The sequence below is a fragment of the Myotis lucifugus genome, unplaced genomic scaffold (assembly GCF_000147115.1).
Source record: "Myotis lucifugus unplaced genomic scaffold, Myoluc2.0 scaffold_142, whole genome shotgun sequence".
NCBI lineage: Eukaryota > Metazoa > Chordata > Mammalia > Chiroptera > Vespertilionidae > Myotis > Myotis lucifugus.
Window position 1 is genome coordinate 714,665 of NW_005871190.1, and position 6,095 is coordinate 720,759.

Sequence of the window (6,095 nt, forward strand, 5' to 3'; positions counted from 1 at the left end):
TTTGTCAGAACATTAGATACAGTTACAAAAGCTTTCCATCATACCTTAATGAATATAATCCCATCTGAATAGTAATGAATAAATTATTCTTAAACATTTAAGTAGATTTTTTAGTAGAGTATAAGCCTTTTAAAAGAAAGGTATTATACAAATCCAAGATATTATTATAGATTATTTTTACATGGGAATATAATAAAAATAACTTTCAAAAATGTGCACATAGCCTCATAAAACAAATATATATATGAAACTAAAAAACACTATATAAAATAAAAAAACATAATGATTTATTATTACAACATGATTATCATAAGCCGAAATACCACAGTATTTCAGAGGATCAACAATGTTCCTTATTTTAACAGATAGGATACTTAAATTGAATTTCTAAATGGAAGAATAGGGTTAAAAGCTGATTCTGTAGCCCATCACATAGTGTCAGATGTTTTGAACCTTGTTTAAACCTTGCAACATTAACTCAGGCAATTGCTAAGAATGTAAATATACCAGATTGAAACAGAATAAAATCCAGCTAAGGACATGACTGAACCAATCACTTTAGTTTGCATTTCAGTAACATACAACGGACATTGATAAGAATCAGCTGCATCTGAGAATGGAAAGTAGAATTGATCCTGGGGAGAGGGGACATGGCATTTTTTGTATAAAAGGTGAAAAGATCCAAGAGCTGGTAGCTTCCCTGAAATGTAGTGGCCTGAGCTAACTCAGTTCCATATGTTTTGACTGTCATGACCCAAATATGGAGGAATTTGGACGTCAGAATTTATGTCTGGTAGCCGTAAGATTACTGCAGTGATTTGCTAAATATGCTGTGTTGTTTCTTGCTGTGTTGCATTCCTTAGAGCTAAGCAGATATGATGCTGAGTAAAGGTTATGTATGCATGGCATCAATCTAAAACCAAGGCCACCTGTCTACCAAAAGAGAGTGGACAATTAACTAAATACCTCAGAAACAGTCACAATAAAAAATGGGGAATTTTATTAATTGAAGATATTTCCCAGAAATTTCATGAAACAATTTATAGATGAAAGGTATACGTAATAACAGTATAATTTTTTAAATGTGTGTATTAAAAAATGTTCAGTGTAAAGTTTCAGGTTTATGTCAGTTTACTGGATAAAATTATATTTTTAGAACATAAGAATAAGAATACATTTGCCCTGGCCAGTGTGGCTCAGTTGATTGAGCATCATCCCATGCACCAAATGGTCTCCGGTTTGATTCCCAGTCAGAGCCAATGCTGAGTTGTGGGCTGGATTCCTGGGGGTTTAGGGGGAGGTCATTAAGGAGGTACCCTATCAAGGTCTCTCTTTCTCTCTCTCTCTCTCTCTCTCTCTCTCTCTCTCTCTCTCTCTCTCTCTCTTCTCTCTCCTCCTTTCCTTTCCACTTTCTCTCTAAAATTAATAAAAACATATTTTATAAGATAAAAAGACATTTTACTTAACTATACAGCTTAAATATTTACATGTCCTCAATAAATAAAAAGCATTTGATAGTGCTTTCTTCCATTGAGATTTTAGTTGTCTAAAATTATTTTGTAAAGACTGTTATTCTAAAGATTTATGCTTTACTAATTAATCTAAAACAAGACAAATTTTTCTTAGGTGTTACAAGATGTTTGTATATACAATAGAAATTGCTTTTAAAATATATTATAATTAAATGTGGAATTTTGTGTTATATCTACTCTTTCACTGTCAGTTGTCTCACTACATTGTTGAGAAAATTATTTTCTTACTCCCTCTGCTCTTAATTTAGCCTAATATCTCTGTAATCTGGCATATTATTAATACAAAATAAAAACATTATATTAACATCAAATGCTTCTAAAAATAAAAAATCAATAATTAAAACGTGTGATATTTGCTTAAAACCCAAGTATTTAAGGCTCATGAGAGGAGGGAGATAGTGATATAATCTATGTGTGAGTATTTTTATGGCATATTTATTCACTCATTCCAATTCTACACTATATATATTTAGAGACAATAATTGTGTCATGTATTGATGATCCCTATAGTCTAAATATAGCATGCAAAAGTTTATAGATACATATGGTGGTCATATGTGGGTCCTTGGCTGTCTGTCAATCTCTGTGTTATCCATATGTGTTTGTGTGTGTTTCTCTGTGTGTATATTTTATATACATCTTATTATTTATAATTGATCACAGAGAAATACAGATCTTACTACACTGGATTATTCTCTGCCTATTAAATGTGTGTGACCTTTTGAATAAGATAGGAACTTTACAGTATTTTGGACATATCTGAAAAAAAATTAAGGTAATTTTCTGAAAAAAGTTTAAGGTGAAAAAGACATATTGATCAGTACCAAGTAGTAAAAATTTATTGCAATGTTGTCAGTTGCCTTATTCCAGATCAATACAAATCTCACCAAAAGCTTCTTAAATGCAATAAGAATCTGACAGGACCTTTTTGTCACAGATTAGTGTTAAAGCAATGAAAGAGCCCCCAAGGAAAATTGTCTTTCTGGTTGAAATGCCAGCTGTATTCTGTTTCCAAAGTGTGCTATGCATCTACCACATCTTTATTGATATTGTGGATGTCTATAGATAAAAACAAAGAGTTTAAACATTTTTTGTGTGTGCAGAGTAATGCAAATGAGGATAACCAAAGAACTTACATTTAGAGTCATTGTTTCTATCAAAATCTGCTATTTGATGCATATTACATTGTTGAGCCAGAATTAGGTTGTAGAAACCCAAGCCCAATTACATTCTGCAACATTTTTAGACTATTCCATCATGTTGATTTAAAAATTAATGAAAAAATGTATTATCTTCAATTAGATGTAAGAATAAGTTATAAAAACATATTTTTGTTAAGAAGGAAAGGGTTACAAATTTGATAAAATTTAAATTTAGATTGCAACTATATAAAATAGCAGAATCTAATTTGGAACTGCAGAAGGAGTTCTCAGGAGCGTGAGATAAGCTGCATTTCATGAATTCTGATAACATTAGAATTTAGTGATCTTGGCAGTATTGTAATGTTTGCATAAGTAAACCCATTTAGGCTCATGTATTTTGGTACATGCATCTTTTGGCACTTTCATTGTTTGGACAGAGAAAGCACATGCATCTTCCATGATATTTATGCAAATCTAATTTTAAGGAAGGTATCAATTTAACTGTGTAGAGATTTGTCTTTTCAATAAAACACAAATTTGATTTGGAACTGTAACTTTTACTTAAATCCATTATTTTTTCACCCTTTTCTCTAATCAAATAAACTCATGCATGCTTTGCATGACAGTCTTGCTTTTTTTAAAAGTAAATCTTTATTGTTGAAAGTATTATATATGTCCCCTGTTTTCCCTCATTGACCCTTCTAGGCCCAGTTGCCCTCCACCCCAGGCCTTCACTATGCTGTTGTCTGTGCCCATGGGTTATGCATATATGCAAACAAGTACTTTGGTTGATCTCTTACCACCAACTCACCCACCTTTGCCTTCCTTCTGAGATTCCAGCAGTCTATTCTATGTTTCTGTCTTTAAATCGATTTTGTTATCAGTTTATTTTGTTCATTAGAGTCCACATATGAGTGAGATCATGTGATACTTGTCTTTCTCTGACTGGCTTATTGTGCTTAGCATATTACTCTCCAGGTCCCTCTTGCTGTCTCAAAAGGTAAAAGATTCTTCTTTTTACAGCTGCATTGTATTCCATGGTGTAAATGTACCACAGCTTTTTTTTTCCATTCATCTACTCATGGGCACTTGGGCTGTTTCCAGATCTTAACTTTTGTAAATTACACAAGGCTGCATACATTTTTTTATTGGTGTTTCAGGTCTCTTAGGATATATTTCTAGAAGTATAATCACTGGGTCAAATGGAAGTGCCATATTTAATTTTTTGAGGAAACTCCATGTTTTCCATAATGGCTGCACCAGTCTGCATTCCCACCAGCAGTGTACAAGGGTTCCCTTTTCTTCACATCATCACCAGCACTTGTCATTTGTTGACTTCTTGATGGTAGACATTCTGACAGGTGTGAGGTAATACATCATTATTCTTTTAATTCACATCTGTCTGGTAATTAGTGACTTTGAGCATTTTTTCATATGTCTCTTGGCCATCTGTACTAGTATGTCCACTTTGGAGAAGTGTCTAAGTCCTTTGCCCATTTTTTAATTGAATTGTTTGTCTTACTTTTGGTAAGATCTATGAGTTCTTTATACATTTGGGATATTAAAGCTTTATCAGATGTATAATTGCCAAATATGTTCTCCCATACAGCATACTTCTTTTTCATTTTGTTGATGGTTTCTTTTTCTGTGCAGAACCTTTTTGTTTTGATGTAGTTCCATTTGTTTATTTTCTCCTTAGTTTTCTTTGCCCTCGGAAGTGTATCCATAAACATAAAGCTACAAGAGGCCTGGTGCACGGAATTCATATATGGGTGGGATCCCTCGGGGTGGCCTGAAGAAATCGTGTCCTAGCTTGTGCTCCCAGCCTCGCAGCCCCAGCTTGTGCCCCCAGTCTTGCAGCCCCGCAGCCCCACCTGGCACCCCGCCTTGGCCTGGTGCAGCCCACTCGCCCCACCTCCTACCACCACTGCTGGTTGCCTTATGTGGGGTGACTGGTGAGGTGATCAGGGCCCCTGCTCGCCCCATCCCCTGTCGCTGCTACTGGTGGCTTTCTGTGGGGCAACAGGCGGGGAGATCGGGGCCCCTGCTCACACCTGCCTTGGCCTGGTGCTGCCCACTCGCCAGCCCTGCCCCCGGCCACTGTTGCTGGTTGCCGTCTGTGGGAAGATCAATCTGGGCTGGGCCCCCACCCGCCCAGCTCCCTCAGCACCTGGGAGCCAGGCAGCAGCCCCACTCCTTGCCGCCACCACTGGTTGCTGTCTGCTGGGTGATTGGCCCCCATTTGCACCTACCTTGGCCTGGTGCCGCCTGCTCACCTGTTCCACCATCCTGCCTTAATTTGATATCCTGTTACATTCATTAGGGCCAGCAGCACCTCCGTAGCTTTTTGGTGGAGTCTTTAGTGCCACTATGTACAATATAATGTCATCAGCCAATAATAAGAGTTTTACTTCGCTTCTCCAATTTGGATGCCTTTTATTTCTTCTTATTGTCTGATCTCTGTGGTTAATACTTCCAGTACTATTTACACTAATAAAAGACAAAGATGCTAATTGACTGTACCTTCGCTATGCCCACCAGCCAATCAAAAGAGTATGCAAATTAACCCAACAAAGATGGCAGTTAATTTGCATACACAGGTGCCCAGGGAAGACTGAAGACAGTGTAGAAGGAAGCCAAGTACTGCAGAAGGGAGCCAAGTGACGGAGAAAGGACCGGATCGGAGGTAGCAGAGACAGAAGTGGAGCTGAGGCAGCGGACATGGGAGGGAGTGAAGTGGCGGAGAAGGGAGGGAGCGAAGCAGTGGACACAGGAGGAAGGCGAAGCAGAGGACATGGGAGGGAGCCGAGGCGGCGGGGAAGGGAGGGAGCTGAGGTGGCTGGGAAGGGAGGGAGCCGAGGCGGCAGAGAAGGGAGGGAGCAAGGCAGTGGAGAAGGGAGGGAGCTGAGGCAGCAGAGAAGGAGGGAGCTGAGGCAGTGGAGAAGGGAGGGAGCTGAGGCAGCGGAGAAGGGAGGGAGCGAAGCGGCACAGACAAGAGGGAGCCAAGGGTGAAGCGGCGAAGGGAGGGAGCGAGGCAGCGGAGAAGGGAGCAAAGCCCACCAAGGCGGGCTTTGCTCTGGTCTCAGGAAGCTCTATTCTTGCAGGAATAGGGCCGAGGAAGCCCTATTCTTGCAGGAATCTTCCTGCAATGGGCCTCTAGTGTTGAATAAGAAGGGTGAAAGCAGACATCCCTGTCTTGTTCCTGTTCTTAAGGAAATGGTTTTAGTTTTTGCCCAAGGAGTATGATGTGGGCTGTAGGTTTGTCATTTATGGCCTTCATTATGTTGAGATATGATTCCTCTATTTCCACTTTGCTGAGAGTTTTTATAAAAAATAGATGTTGGATTTTATCAAATGCTTTTCTGTGCCTATAGACATGATCATGTGATTGTTGTCTTTCAATTTCTTGTGTGATCTTTAT

At 38.7% G+C, this 6,095-nt stretch overlaps 1 pseudogene; it reads right to left on the bottom strand.

The window, feature by feature from the left end:
- LOC102429213 overlaps window positions 1-4,962 on the bottom strand; it is a 32,812-nt pseudogene extending 27,850 nt beyond the window's left edge.
- Between the last annotated feature and the right edge of the window lie 1,133 nt (window positions 4,963-6,095).